The sequence below is a fragment of the Canis lupus genome, chromosome 5 (assembly GCF_003254725.2).
Source record: "Canis lupus dingo isolate Sandy chromosome 5, ASM325472v2, whole genome shotgun sequence".
NCBI classification, from domain to species: Eukaryota; Metazoa; Chordata; class Mammalia; order Carnivora; family Canidae; genus Canis; species Canis lupus.
In genome coordinates, this window is record NC_064247.1 from 80253825 (window position 1) to 80270425 (window position 16601).

The window sequence follows — 16601 nt, forward strand, 5'->3', positions numbered from 1 at the left end:
TAATTTGCTTTACCACCAAGCCTTCAACAAAGTTTTAAAATAAAAGTGACAGCTAACATTCATTGAATACCTATGTATTGGTCAGCTGTCTTGGTTGCAGAGAACAAGTTTCACTCTTGTTAACTTAAGCACAAAGAGATTTATTGAAGGATATGGCTAGGGGTGCCTGGGTGGCTCTGTGGGTTAAGAGTCTGCCTTCAGCTCAGGGCATGATCCCAGCACTGCCTCAGGCTCCCGGCTCAGCATGGAGTCTGCTTCTTCCTCTCTCTCTCTGCCCCTCCCATTGCTCATGCTATCTCTCTCTGTGTGTCAAATGAATAAATAAAATCTTTTTTTTTTTAAATTGAAGGGTATGGCCAGCTCACAGAAACATTAAGAAAGTTAACAATACACTGTAGGCTAAACATCCAGGAATGACTTCCAAAATTATACTGCAGAACTGGGTTGACAAGCAAGCCGCAGCCTCTGCCACCATCCAGAAGATTCAGAATTGCTAAGCTGCCACCAACAGCTGCTGGCTCTAGTTTCATGTTGCCTTTGCCATGACCAGCACCAGCAAAATGGATGCTTCACACCTGCCTCTCCATCCACAGAATTCACAGTTCTAAAGTCTCACACATAACGGCATCTAAATCACAAACAGAATCAGAGCTGCAAGAGTGTTTGAGAAATGTAATAAGTGTTAGCTTTCTATTCCCTGCAGTTCAGAAAGCAAGGAAGAAAGGGGTTGGAATGGGTTTTGAGAGAACCAGTCTGAAGTATCTGTCATGACTTGCCATGTGCCACATCCGGTAAACATGCCTGATCTCATTTCATTCTTACAAGAATTCGGTGAGGAAGGCCCTATAATTAGCCCCATTTGACAGATGAGGACATTACAGTAAATGGTGGGACTCATGGTATGAACTTAGTTGTGCTTTTGGAAGTTAAAGGAGCCTTCTGTCCATTCTTGGAAAGAACTAAAGGGGAGCAGGGAAAGGACAGGTGCCTGCCTGAAGAAGCTAGAATGGAAGACGACAGACAACCCACGAGATTAAAGCAGCAGCAGTCTCAAGGTGACAAAGGACAGCCAGAATGAATTTGAGAACTCCGGAGTGGTGCCAGATTCATGCCAGATTCCAGAGTGCCTACTCTCTCCACAAAGTCCATGCTGCCCCCAATGGAAAGAACCAGAACTTACACATACATGACTAAGACTAAGAACACTTCCCTGGTTGCGTTTCAACGGTCCCAACTGCACCTATGACACACAACAGAATGCAAAAGTAAAGAACTCAACAGGGAAGGCTTCCAGAAGGAGGTGAGTTTTCAGTAGGTTTTGGAGGAGAGAAGTGTTAGCTTGCCTACTGCAGTCAGAAGGCAGAGAGTTTCAGATGAAAGAACTCATATGTGTCATGCCAAGATTCAGGGCTTAAACAGGACAGTCACTGTAGCATATCAAAGCAATGTCCTTGACTGACAAGGAAGGAGGTGGGTCAGTGTTTAGTAGAAAAGAAATAATCTGATTGGGAAGGGAGTTGATTGCAGGATAAAATCATGTGAAACCCATCCCATGATTACAATTACATTGAAATATTAATAAAGTGTATTTTGAAATTCAATTTGGAGCAAATTGATGAAAATCTCAGGGAGTGGAACCCAGAAATTTTCTAACGAACACCCAAGTTGATTTGTCTTGATTTGCCTGTCACAAGGGCTCCTCCTCGTCCCAGTTCCCCTTCCCTGAGAAAAAGCCCAAGCCCCTGGTGCATGGGATCTGGGGCCCCTTTACCACATCATTCTTTCCTGGAGACATTCTAGCAGGATCACAAGATAACCATGTCAGGGCGAAGAATAAATCTCAAGGAAATGGGGTCGCTTGGTGCTGGGAGCTTCAGAATAATTTGAGAAAGCAGCATTGACATCTCAGAAATGTGGTAATATGTGTGATTCTTACTTTGCTTAAGCTTTATCAGACAATATTATTTTCTTTAAAGATTTTATTTATTCACTTGACAGAGAGAAAGAGATAAAGAACACAAGCAGGTGGAGGCAGGCAGAGGGAGAGGGAGAAGCAGACTCCCCACCAAGCAGAGAGTCCAATGTGGGGCTCTATCCCAGGACCCTGAGATCATAACGTGAGCCTAAGGCAGACACCTAACTGACTGAGCCACCTGGACGCCCCCAAACAATATTATTAACTAACATTCTAACAAATCTTTCCACCTGCTAGGTCCTAGGCTAAGCCATTTAATAATGCTTTTTATTATTTATCTCTCACAACAATTACTTATATTAGAGGCTATTACCATTCCCATTTTACGATAAGGAAACTGGCTTAAGAGGTCCCAGCTAAGGACTGGACTCTGCAGCCCATAGATTTAGCCATCCTGCTATGCTGCCTTGATTTCTTCTCTCCTATTTTTTTCCCACAGGTTATGTTTGATTACTCATTGGCTCTTCACTCCTCTAACTTGAAGTTTCTTAAATGTGGTGATCAATTCTAATTCATTTTTTGACTCTCTCATTCCCATTACGTGACAAAGAGTAGCAGCATAGTGAGTGCTAAATACATGTGAGCTGGACAGAGCTTCATAACAGAACAGCCACTCACTTTATATACTTATCCACAATTACTCTTGCAGATATTCACAGCTTCTGGATCACAAGTTGATGATATGAGTCCTCTCATTTCATATAGTGTTAGCGTCTTGGAGCCAGATAGTTACAGCCACTTATTAGTGGTGTAACTTTAGGCAAATGCTAAAAGAAAAAAGCTTTATAATTTATAAAGGGTTATCTGTAAAAGGAGCATAGCTCTTAGGTTGTGAAGAAATAACGGAAAGATTTATGATTCAGATGCTTAAAAATATGTATGTGTGACAGCACCTGGGTGTCTCAGTTGGTTGAGCATCTGACTCTTCATTTCAGCTCAGGTCACGATCTCAGGGTCTTGGGATCGAGCCCTGTGTGGGGCTCGGTGCTCAGCGTGGAGTCTGCTTGTCCCTCTCCCTCTGCTCCTCCTCCTGCTCTCTCTCTCAATAAATAAATTTAACAATTATATATTGTTTGTGTGTGTAAAGGCACATGAAAAGATGTTCAATATCACTAATCATCAGGGAAATGCAAATTAAAACCATAATAAGAAATCACCAGGAATCCCTAGCGGGCTCAGCAGTTTAGCACCTGCCTTTGGCCCAGGGGGTGATCCTGGAGACTGGGGATCGAGTCCCACATCGGACTCCCTGCATGGAGCCTGCTTCTCCCTCTGCCTCTCTGTGTGTGTGTCTCTTGTGAATAAATACATAAAATCTTTAAAAAAAAGAAATATTAAATGTTAGCCAAGGTTTAGAAAAAAAAGGAGCCCTTATGCACTGTTGGTGGGAATGTATTAGTGCAGCCACTGTGGAAAACAGTATGGGGCTTCCTCAAAATAAAAATAGAACTACAGTACAATCTAGCAATCACATTTCTAGTTATTTATCCAAAGAAAATAAAAATAGTAATTTGAAAAGGCATATGCACTCTTATATTCATTGCAGCATTGTATACAATAGCCAAGATTTGGAAGCAACTTAAATGTCCATTGATAGATGACTGGATAGGTAAGATGCGCTACACACATACAATAGAATATTACTCGGCCACAAAAAGAATGAAATCTTGCCATTTGGGACAACACTTGTGGATCTGGAGAGTATTATGCCAAGCAAAGTTAGAGAAAGACAAATATTACATGATTTCACTTATATGTGGAGTCCAGAAGTCAAAACAAATGAACAGACTAAACAAATCAGAAACAGATTCCTATATACAAGAACAAACTGATTGTTGCCCCAGGGGTAAGGGCGTGAGAATGAATGAAATAGATGAAGGAGATTAAGAAGCACAAACTTCCAGGGGTGCTTGGGTAGGCTCCGGCAGTTAAGTCCCCCACTCCTTTTTTTTTTTTTTTAAGATTTTATTTATTCATGAGAGACACACAGAGGGGGCAGAGACACAGGCAGAGGGAGAAGCAAGCTCCCTGCAGGGAGCCCAATGCGGGACTCCATCCTGGACCTCAGGATCATAGCCTGAGCCAAAGGCAGACGCTCAACCACTGAGCCATCCAGGTGTCCCAAGTCCCCCACTCTGGATATCAGTTTAGGTCTCACAGTCTTGAGTTCAAGCCCTGTTTTGAACTTAAAAAAAAAAAAAAAAAGAAAAGAAAGAAAAAAAAAAGGAAGAAGAATAAGTACAAACTTACAGTCATAAAATAAATAAGACATGGGGATATAATGTACAGCATAGTGAATATAGTCATAGCATTGTAACAACTTTATATGCTGACAGATGGTAACTAGATTTATTGTGGTGATCATTTTGTAATGTGTATAAATATGGGATCACTATGGTATATACTTGAAACTAATATGATAGTGCATTTCAATTATTCTTTAATAAAAAATATGTACTTGATAAAAGTGGTAGATGGGTGGGCTCTCAGAGGAGCCCAGGGTCTTGCCAGCGTAGCCAGCAGCCTGCTGACTCTCTTGGTCTCCTCCTTTTGAGAAAGATGGAGCAGCAAACAGGGACTTGCTGGGGTTAAATGTTAACTTGTGTTTATTCCTCTACAACTGTCTGCTGTTTAATTTGGCCAACCCAGTGAAGATTCCTCAGTAAGCCTGTGTGTAATTTCTAAACACCAGGCCTATGACCTTTATACACATGCTAAACATTTATAGAGCGGGAGACTTCTCCTTTTTCTCCATCAGTGAATTGAATAAATACCAACATCCTCCCCACTACCCCCTAAAAAAGTATTCTTTGATCTACTCTAAAGATAAACTGGTAATATTTCATCCTGATCAGCTAAGGGTCGTAAAACAGATTCTTTGATAAGCCAATTAATTTCAGAGGGCACTGGGGCTTGTTTCTTCCTCATACTGATTTATATTCGCAAAGCCATTGAATGTTAGAGCTGAAGAGAGCCCTTTTAAGATTATCTCATCAAACCTTCTGATCTTAATGGATGAGAAAACTGCACCCTCCAGAGGAAAGTTTACACAAATGTTGATAAAGAACCATCTAGACAATGTTTTGTCACAGCAATTCTTACAGCGTTTTAAGCTTTCTGTGGTTATTGCCTCTTGTTCTCTTTTTAATCTGGTGATTCAAATACAGTATTTGGGCTTGGAATTGAAAATCCTAATCCTCAATTTTGTGCTGACGTCAGAGATATTTGAGAATCACTGCTGCCCCCTGCTGAAAATTTAAAATCTCACAGGTTTTCAAGGTTACATTGGATTTTTTAAGTCAAAAAAATTATAAAAAGTAATACTTCCTTAAGTTAGTAAGTTTAAATACCATAAAAGGATATGAAGAAAAAATAAAACTTGCCCTCCTTCCCAGTGATAACTGTCATTAACAATTTTATTAACATTCTTCCATATTTTTTTTACTTCTATATTTGTATATATTTACAAATATGTATATGTATTTATATATATAAATACTTTTTAAAGATTCGTTAATTTCTTTACTTGAGACAGAGAGAGTGTGCGTGTGTGCAGGTGTAGGAGGGGTGGGGCAAAGAGAGAGGGAGAGAGAATCTTAAGGAGGCTCCATGCCTCCCCCCCCACGCCTGTGCAGGGCTCCATCACATGACCCTGAAATCACGACCTAAGCTGAAATTGAGTCCTATGATTAATGGACTGCACCACCCATGTCCCAATTTGTTTAAGAAATAGGAAAATGCTATATGCCGTGTTTTGTAGCTTAGTTTTCTCTTCTTTTCTTTATTTTGAATAGTAATATATTCAAAAGCTTCCTAAATTTTTTTAGAAATATGTCTTGAACATTTTTTTAAAAAAGTAATCTGTGTGCCCAACCTGGGGCTTGAACTCTACCAGGAGATCAAGAGTTGAATGCTCTTACAGCTGAGCCAGCCAGGTGCCCCCAGGCGCCCCCAGGTGCTTCTGTATGAAACATCTTTTCAAAGCAGTATAGTAACAACCTCATTCTTTCTGATGGGAATATAATACTTCATTGCTTGGGTGTAATAAATTATTTCTTCAGTCCTTTTTTGATAGATTAAAATGTATGTCTCTCTAAGAGCAGGGAATTTACTGTTTTGTTGTTGTTACTGCTGTCCCAATAAAATTTGTTTCTGGGACGCCTGGGTCGCTCAGGGGTTTAGAGCCTGCCTTTGGCCCAGGGTGTGATCCTGGAGTCCTGGGATCAAGTCTCACATCAGGCTCCCTCCATGGAGCCTGCTCCTCCCTCTGCCTGTGTCTCTGCCTCTCTCTCTCTCTCTCTCTGTTTCTCATGAATAAATAAATAAATAAATCTTTAAAAAATTTTTGCATCATAAATGAATGAACATTTTCCTAGTTTTAAGTATTTCTCTGTTTTAAAATGCTGCCCTGAATATCCTTGTGCCTGTATTTTGGGGCATTGGATAAAGTCTAAGAGGAAGTGCAGGTTCAAGGACATGTGAATTTTAAGTTTTGACGAATCCTGCCAAATGAGGATTTTTGATAAAACATGGATCCAGATGTTTAGTAATTCTATCATTTCCATATCTGGCTGGGCATCAAAACCAGAAGCTCCCAGAGAATTAATGAAAAATGGCCCTTTTCTCTGTTCTAACTTAGTTCTAATTGAGGGGGGGCAGGCAGGAATATTCAAAGCCCCACTCCCCACTATGATTCCCACGCACACTCAGAACTGGCAGTAGCCGCATAATCTACCCATGCCTTGCTCCACTGCAGCAGATAGGAATGTGCTCCTAATCCCAATCTTCATGTGGTAACTCACTTGCTATTCACCTGATGCTTATCGAGTGCCTACTGTGTGCAAGACTGTATGGTCTCTCAACCACAGGCAGGGTTGTGCAGGGGGTGTGGTAGGGATTTCACCACTGCCATGGGTGGTGGTGCTGGGGGCGAATGGGCGGGTTTGTTGTTGTACGTGCTGGCCGGTGGCTGGGGTTTGGAGAGGGAGCACTGTGTGGGTGAAACTCGGGAATCCTGCAGTACTACAGTAGCAGGAATTTTAAAAAGGCCCAGCCCTGCCCTCATTGACATATGTGTGTGTGTGTGTGTGTGTGTGTGTGTGTGTGTGTGTGTGTCTAACAAACATGGAGCAGAACTTCTAGGTCTTCTTAGGCAGATGCTCCCGGGGGTCACCACAAGCCGAGGTGTGGGGTGTGGCACAGTCCTTTCCCTGTGGGCCCTTCTAAGCCAGATAAAATATCATGCAGAGGCAATGCACGTGGGAAATGCGCCATGGACAGCCAACAGATGGCAGTCATAAAAAAAGATGACAGATTCCACCGTCATTCACGACCCACCCAAATGTCACGTCCGCTGGGCTCTTTCCCTGGCAGTTCCTGCCCTGAGCAGGTGTTGTTTTCATATACTCTGTGGCAGTTAAAATATAACAACAGAAGAAAAAAATACAAAAAACAAAAAACCAAACTACATCTACTGCTCCCCGAGGCTTCCTGGAGCAGAACTTCTAAGCACCTTATGGCAGGAGTCCACTTGATTCTCCCAACAGTGGAGGGAACTCAGAGAAGTTAAATAACCAGATAAAGGCCACACAACTTGTTAAGTAGATTGATCTTCATGTTCTTTTTGCTTGCATATCTCATCAAATAATTTTGAAAAATTGTGTATCCTTAAAAACACACACACACATCTATGGTCCCTTAATTTTTAACAGAGGCACTACAGAGAACAGGAAAAGATCTTTATAATAAATGGTGCAGGGCTTCTGGGTAGCCCAGTGAGTTAAGTGTGTGCCTCCGGCTCAGCTCACGATCCCAGCATCCTGGATCAAGTCCTGCACCTGGCTCCCTGCTCAGCAGAGACTCCGCTTCTCCCTCGCCCTCTACCCCTCTCCCTGCTTACTCTCTCTCTCATGCTTTCTCTCTCAAATAAATAAATGAAATATTTTTAAAAAATAAAATAAATGGTACTCAAATAACTAGACACCCATATGGGGAAATAATGAAATTGGTCTCTACTTTATGCCATACATAACATCACAACCAGCTGGATAAAACACAAATGTGAAAGGCAAAAATCTACAGCTTTTTGGAATATATGAAAATATCTTCTTGACTTCTGAATAGGAAAGGATTTATTAAAGAAGCCACTAACAGCCCTCAAGACAAAGGAAAAGAATGATAGATAATGATTCAGTGACACTAAAGTTACACATTGTAACATTACTTAGAGAGATTCACAGATAAACTACAGAGTAAGAGAAGATAATTGCAGAAAATATAACTATATGCTCATCAACTTGTTGCAATACTAGGCTAAGGCAGCAGTATACAATGGTGCAACTACTTTGAAAAACAGTTTTTAGGGCAGCCCCGGTGGCGCAGCGGTTTGGCGCCACCTGCAGCCTGGGGTGTGATCCTGGATACCCGGTATCGAGTCCCACATCGGGCTCCCTCCATGGACCCTGCTTCTCCCTCTGTCTGTGTCTCTGCCCCTCTCTCTCTGTCTGTGAGTAAATAAATAAAATCTTTAAAAAAACAACAACAGTTTTTATAAATGTTATACAGTTGCCCCTTAAGCACCACTGGTGCTTTGAACATGCAGGTCCACTTACACACAGATAAACACTTAATATTTTTCCTTATAATTTTCTCTCATGGATTTCTTTTTTCTTATCTTTTTAAAAATTTACTTATTCATGAGAGACACAGAGAGAGAGAGGCAGAGATACAGGCAGACAGAGGAGAAGCAGGCTCCATGCAGGGAGCCTGATGTGGGACTTGATCCCGGGACCCCAGGATCACGCCCTGGGCCAAAGGCAGACGCTCAACCGCTGAGCCACCCAGGTGTCCCTCTTACTGTTTTCTTAATATCATTTTTGTTTCTCTAGTTCATTTTATTGTAAGAACACAGAATGTAATATGCATAACATACAAAATATGTGTTGCTCAACTGCTTATTTTATATCAGTAAAGCTTCTGGTCAACAGCAGGCTTTTAGTAGTGAAGTTTTGGGAGAGTCAAAAGTTATATGCGGATTTTCAATTGCATGGGGGTCAGCTTCTCTAGCTTCTGCATTGTTGAAAGGTCTAATGTAGTTTGCAATTAAAAAGACAAGAAACCACTGCCTAAGAATGTATATCTCCTTTCATATTTTTTGAGGTCCTTCCATATTTTAAAATTCACATCTAAGTTTCCATCTTATTTACTTTTTTTTTTACCTGAACAATAATGCTCATTGCAGCCTTATTTGTAACTGCCCTAAATAGGAAACAACTCAAATATCTATGGAGAATGAATAAATGCTTTGTAGATTTTCTTTTTTTTTTTTAAGATTTTATTTATTTACTCATGAGAGACACAGAGAGAGAGGCAGAGACACAGGCAGAGAGAGAAGCAGGCTCCATGCAGGGAGCCCAACGTGGGCCTCGATCCTGGGTCTCCAGGATCACACCCTGGGCCAGAGGCAGAGGCTCAACCACTGAGCCACCCAGGTGTCCAAATAATATGTAGATTTTCATATAATGGAACACTACTCAGCAATGAAAAGGAATGACATGAGTGAATCTCAAAAACAGTGTTATGCAAATGCAGCTAGACACAAAAGTACCTACTATATGATTCAGTCTTTATGAAAATCAGAAACAGACAAAACCAAGATCCTTAAAATCCAAACAGCAGTTGGTAGATGGGGAGTGTCTTGAAAAGGGCATGAGGGAACATTCTGGGATGATTCAGCATGCATTTAACTAGATGCAAGAGACATACTTTCTGGCACATTACAGATCTTAACATTCAAAAATAAAACTATGATATCATCACCATAAATACACCCAATGAAATATAAGTACCATAATTATTTGACATCCACCATCATTTATTCAAAAATTTTAAAAAATATGGACAGGCCCTTCTTGAACAGCCAAACATTTTAATAAAATTTTTTTTAATTTTTTATTATTTATTTATGATAGTCATACAGAGAGAGAGAGAGAGAGAGAGAGAGAGGCAGAGACACAGGCAGAGGGAGAAGCAGGCTCCATGCACCGGGAGCCCGACGTGGGAATCGATCCCGGGTCTCCAGGATCGCACCCTGGGCCAAAGGCAGGCGCCAAACCGCTGCGCCACCCAGGGATCCCAAGTGGCTGACTTTTAATATCAGTTCAGGTCTTGATCTCAGGGCTGTGAGTTCAAGTCCTGCATTAGGCATTAGACATGGAGCCTACTTTAAAAAAAAAAATCTCTCAATGAATTAATAAGGGAGTAGTTAATGGTACCTTAATTAGTTTTTTTTTTAAGACTTTATTTGAGGGAGAGTGAAAAAAAAAAAAAGAACATGAGCAGGGAGGGAGAAGCAGAGGGGGAGAGAGAAGCAGACTCCCTGCTGAGCAGGAAGCCCCAGTGTGGGGCTCAGTCCCAGGACTTCGGGATCATGACCTGAGCCAAAGGCAGACGCTTAATGCTTAAGCGTTTGAGCCACCCAGGCACCTCTTAACTAATCTTAACTATGCTTGTATTTGTATCCAAATTTGGTTTTTAACCTCATAATATACACCAGAGTGAGATGCTGGATGGTGTGCCTTATCTTCTGCAAGGTGGGAAGGGAAACTGACAGGATATCTGACATTGGTGTATACAGTTTTAAGAAAGGCAACACATCAGTTTTTAAGAAAGACAACACATAAACGTTGATCCCCCTTGAAAAGCCTTCATGCTTAGGGATGTGTGTAATTCTAGTTTGAAGGCCACCAGTTTAGAATGTGTGGAGATGGAATTCTGACCCAGATATGTCTGACTCCCAGCCTAGATTCTTTCAACTGCTCCATACAATCCTAATTTATTCCTTATCACTTTGGCCTAAATAAAACCATTTTGGGAAGATTTATTTGCCGGGTGAGGGTTGGGGGCAGCTTATAGAAGTAATATATTACCATTGCTCAAAATTAAAATACAGTGTCATTTTTACACGTTGGTCTTATATCTAGACCTTCAGGGCAAGACTAGTGTTTTATCTATAGTTGTGGCCTTAGAACCAACTGAGCTTCAACTCACAAAGCCTCAGTGAATGTAGAGCAAATGCCCATGGAGAACAAGACCATATGTGCATCTTTGACTGGCATAATAAATAAGGTCCCAAGGGTGGGAGAGGTGATGCCAATGGTTGGCTCAGCTTTGTAGTTTAAGGCTTCCATTATTTCATCAGTCCTTTCATTCTCTGCTACAGACAACTGATGCTTTCTCAAACTAACATCCAATGCTTGATGCACTTGGCTTCAAGACAGTGCCCTCACTTAGCCTTCCAACTAGGTTGGCCCCTGCTCTCTCCCCAAAGCCCTCCTTTATCAGATTTCTGTAACTCTCACTGCTGACCACAAGAGAACGTTCATCTGTGAGATTGGGGAGAACCAACTGTGTGTGTTCTTTTTTAAAAAATTTTATTTAAATTCAATTTGCCAACATATAGTATGACACCCTGTGCTCATCTCATCATGTGCCCTCCATAATGCCCGTCACCCAATCCCCCCACCTCCTATGTGTGTTCTTAACACAGACATTCCATGTGCAGAGTCAAAAAGCCTGAAGAAGGGACGCCTGGGTGGCTCAGCAGTTGAGCCTCTGGCCCAGGGCATGATCCTGGAGTCCCAGGATCGAGTCGCACGTTGGGCTCCCTGCATGGAGCCTGCTTCTCCCTCTGCCTGTGTCTCTGCCTCTCTGTGTGTGTGTCTCTCGTGAGCAAATAAATAAAATCTTAAAAAAAAGAAAAGAAAAGAAAAGAAAGGAAAAGAAAGAAAAGAAAAGAAAAGAAAAAGAAAAGAAAGAAAAGAAAAGAAAAGAAAAGAAAAGAAAAGAAAAGAAAAGAAAAGAAAAGAAAAGAAAAGAAAAGAAAAGAAAAAGCATGAAGAACCTTCTCTCCATGCTGGGCTTCATGCCCTGTTGCTGTTCTCCAGCTTGCAGATGCTGGAACAGTGCTTCCCACACTTCTAGCACTTGCATGTCACCTTAATGACTTTTTGGTATATCCACAGGCCACCTGCGTTTACATCATGCTTTTCTTTATATGACTCATTATTCTTTACCTAAAAACTTGCTTACGTTTTGTCCTGAGCAATAATATTCAAGTAACAACAGGCTTGATGAGTGATGTGTGCATGTGTATTTCAAAAGCATGTTTTTAAAAGTTCATAGTTATTAATATTTTCAAAACGTTAGTTGGTTTTCCCCTCCTGTGTGTTTCTCCTTTACTTTTACATGAAATGCTTTACTTCTGACACTTGTGGTCACCAAATGTGTGGGGTTTTTTTCCCCACACCAAGCAATTCTTTATGACACCAGCTGGATGTTCTACAATTTAACCCCATTACACACAACTTCTGCCCAACATGGCTACAAATCAGAGGTTGCCATGACCCCCCCCCCCCCCCGTTTCCATCAATTTGCTTAGAGTGGCTCACAGAACTCAGGAAGACACTTAACCTATGTTTACCAGTGTATTAAAGGATATAACTAAGAATAGACATGAACATCCAGCTGAAGACACACATAGGGCAAGGTCTGGGAGGGTCCCCAGCACAGGAGCTTCTGTCTTGGTGGAGTTGAAGTACATCACTCTCTAATTGCATGGATGTGTTCACTAACCTAGAAGCTCTCTGAACCCCATACTATTAGGATTTTGTGGAGGCTTAATCATGTAGGCATGAAAGATCATTAACTCCATTTTTAGACTTTCTCCCTTCTCAAGAGAATGAGGGAGGAGTGGAAAAGTCCAAGTTTCTAATCATGGCTGGGTCTTTCTGGTGACTACCTCCCATCTAGGAGTCACCTGGGAACCCACCCAGAGTTATCTTTTTAGAACAAGAGATACTCCTAGTGCTCTTATCGCTTAAGAAATTGCCAGAATTTTAAAAGCTCTGTGCCAGGGACAGGGGGCAGAGACCAATATATACATTTTCTATTACCTCACAGTGTACTACCCCCAAAATTTCACATATAGTATAAGATTAAAAATGTCCTGTTCCAGATAGGAACTTGTCAGGCTTATCCTATTTTATCTTGAGCATGAAGTAATCTTTGGGTACATAATTATTTATTTGTTCATTTTTTATGGGAGGTGCATAATTTTTATCACAGAATAAAATTCCTTACTATGAACACGTCATGACTTATTTAATAATCTTTCTAGTTCTAATATACACTATAGGGATCCCTGGGTGGCGCAGCGGTTTGGCGTCTGCCTTTGGCCCAGGGCGCGATCCTGGAGACCCCGGATCGAATCCCACGTCAGGCTCCCGGTGCATGGAGCCTGCTTCTCCCTCTGCCTGTGTCTCTGCCTCTCTCTCTCTCTCTCTGTGTGACTATCATAAATAAATAAAAAATTAAAAAAAAATAATATACACTATAAGTAATGCTTTGATGAAAATTCTTGCATTTAAATCTTGGTGCTCATTTATAATTATTTTCATATAATAATTTTCTAAACAATGGAAGTTGTATGGCTCTTGCTATTTTTGTTTTGTTTTGTTTTCTTGAATTGCTCCCAGGAAAGGTTTCATAGATTTACACTTGCACCAGCACTGGCTGAAATGCTTGTTTCACAGCTCCCTCCCTGACATTGAGTATTATCATTTTTTTCTAGCCTTGCTAATTTAATTAACATGTATCAGGCATTGTTTACAGACTTATCTCATTTCATCTTCACTACAACCCTATGAAGTATCCATTTGGTAGTCTGTACTCTTTAGCAGGTGGAGGAAACAAGACTCCTAGAGGTTAAGTTCTTACCCAAGCCAGTAAATTATTAATTAGACCAGGAAAAGTCTGTTAATCATTAACTTGCTGACTGTGGCTTTTCACCTATACCACTCTGCCTCCTGCTGGTGTCCAGAGGGAGGGCAGGAAGCACTGAAGTTCCTCAATAGCAGAATCCTAAATCAGAGTTGGGGTATTTGTGGTCAGTAAAGAAGAGAGTGATGTTGGGACAACCATATGATGGTGGGACTTTGAAAAATGAGGAGAAAATTCAACAAGCTTTACACTTAATATTTATGCATTTTATGTAAAGTTACACCTTAATTTTTAAAAAAAAAAGGAAAAATGAGGAAGAAACTTTTCAGACAGATACTAGATGAGTTAATAAAAACAGCTTATACTTACTGAGCCCATACAACAAGCCAAGCTCACCATGAAGAACATTAGAAATAGTAACTCACTTAATGTTCATACAATCCCCATGAGGCCCCTCTGTTATTTGTGATTGACAGATAAGGTGGTTCAGTAATTTCTACTTATTTATTTCCTTATTTGAGAGAGAGAGAGAGAGAGAGAGAGCAAGCACTGGAGTGGGGGAAGAGCAGAGGGAGAGGGACAAGCAGACTTCACAGTGAGCTTGGAGCCGCATGCGGGTCTTGGTGCCAGCCACCCTCAAATCATGCATGACCTGAGCCAAAGTCAAGAGTCAGATGCTCAACTGACAACCACCCAGGCGCCCTGATGGTTGAGTAATTTTAGTTCAAGCTTACATGGCTAACAAGTGGAGGAGTCAGAATGTGAGGCAGGTAATTTGGCTCCTGGTTTAGGCAGGCAGGCTGGGATGGCAAAGCAGCCAAAATCACCAAAGATCTGTCAAACTGAGAGGCCTCCTTCTATTCTGAAATGTCCACAACATAGAGATTTTGAAAGACCAGGATATTATACAGATCAGGTCTATGTCGAATTCAAGGGTCTAGCTTATGATTTCACAACCTCAGAGATGCTGCCACTTGCCCTCCTGAGTTGTTCTGGAGTAGTCTCATACTGAGTCTTTGCTGGTTCTAATCCAATGGGGGAGGAAGAAGACCCTTCTAAGTTCAACCAGGTAGTTCTTGGGCCTCGCAGAGAGGGGGCACACCACTCACCACAATGGAGATTCTTTTTTTTGGTCCAGGTACTGGGTGGTGAATTCCAAAAGCATCAAAGACACCTGTAAGTGACTCACATCCTGTGTCCCCACTTCCTTTCTACACTGACTCCAGGTCCACTCAGCCCTCTGAATGTTTATTCTCCCGCCTGCAAAAGATATGGACAATGATGTGCTCAATGAAAGAATGGGGAATGGATTTTCCAAGGTCTATGTGGCAAACCATCACAGAAATGCAAAAAGAAGGAAGGAAGGAAGGAAGGAAGGAAGGAAGGAAGGTAGGAAGGACAAGAAAAAAGTAAGGTTCAGGAATTTGTCCAGCAAGGTGAGGGCTGAAAGTAGATTTCGAACTGAAGTTGGACAAGAAGAGAACCTGGAAAAGGAGCAAGGGACCATGATTTTTTTTTTTTTTTTGAAGTCCTGTCCAGGCTCATCTACAAAGACAGAAAGGGAGAAAAGAACTCAGGAAAAGGATCCTGTGCGGTCATAAAATTATGTAGTCAGTTGTTCTGCAACCAGAAAATCATGACACGAATACATAAGAAATAGGAAGCAGCCTCAAGAATGTTCCTATTCAAAAAAAAAAAAAAAAAGAATGTTCCTAATTCAGTAAATATAGTTTGCCGGTGGTATGGTTTTTCGATGTGTATCAAAAGCCTTGCTCATGTCCCTGGTCAACTCCGTCAAGAAATATGCCAGGCCCTGGGCTAGGTTCCAGGATGTAGGGTGGACAAGCAGACAAAGGAGCTAACTCTAGATAATGTGTTTCAGGAACGTGGAAATAGGAGATGCTAAGGAGAGAGCAACAGGGGCATTTAACCCAACCCAGAAAGTCAAGAAAGATTGAAATCCTCTTAAATGAGGCTTGGGACTTGGGCTAGAATGGACAAGATGGAGGCTCCAGGCCAATCGAGTAGCAGGTGAGAAGGAAATAACAGAAGTTGTGCATCTACGCACAAGTGAGCACAAAATTTCGGTGGCAAATAGGCAACCTCTTCAGGCTTTAAAATCATGTCGCGCATCTTGTTTAAAAGCAAAAGGGAACAGCCAAAGAGTAACAAGTGAAATATTTGGTGTGTGTTCTACTGCGTATCCATTGACTCACTAATTCCACTTTAAGGAAATGACCCTAAGGAAAGAATTGTATATCTGTGCAACTATAATGTTAAAAGTATGTTTCTAATATTGAGATTGTTTAAAATTAGAAAAATTTGAAATAACCTAAACATCTTATAGTAGGGGCTTAAATGAAAGCTTTGGTTCACCCATGTATTAGAATACTATGTAGTTGCTAAAGATACTATGGAAAAAAATATTTAGTGGGATGGAAAGATGTTCATTATATGTTAAATGAAAGAGGATAATATAAAACATATATAGTATAACACCGTTTTTACACAGTTAGGTATGGGAAAGACATTGGAAGCCTATAAAGCTGCGCGTCAATTTCTTCTTTCCTGTGACATTATGGGTGATTTAAATGTTAGTCCTTTTTTGCTTATTTTTTTTTTCTAACGTGGTATTTTTGTAACTTAAAAAAATTGTATGTCTTATATGTCTAGAGGTCTCTGGGATGCCGGTCATAATCTATTTCTTTTTATTTTATTTTATTTACCTATTCATGAGAGACACAGAGAGAGAGGCAGAGACACAGGCAAGGGGAGAAGCAGGCTGCTGCAGGGAGCCCCATGCGGGACTCGATCCCTGACCAGGATCATGCCCTGGGCCAAAGATAGA

General features: G+C 41.1%; 1 protein-coding gene across 1 annotated transcript in view; it reads right to left on the bottom strand.

The window, feature by feature from the left end:
- NIP7 (nucleolar pre-rRNA processing protein NIP7) overlaps nucleotides 1–16601 on the bottom strand; it is a 118588-nt gene that overhangs the window by 63678 nt on the left and 38309 nt on the right. The gene's annotated exons all lie outside the window — the stretch shown is intronic.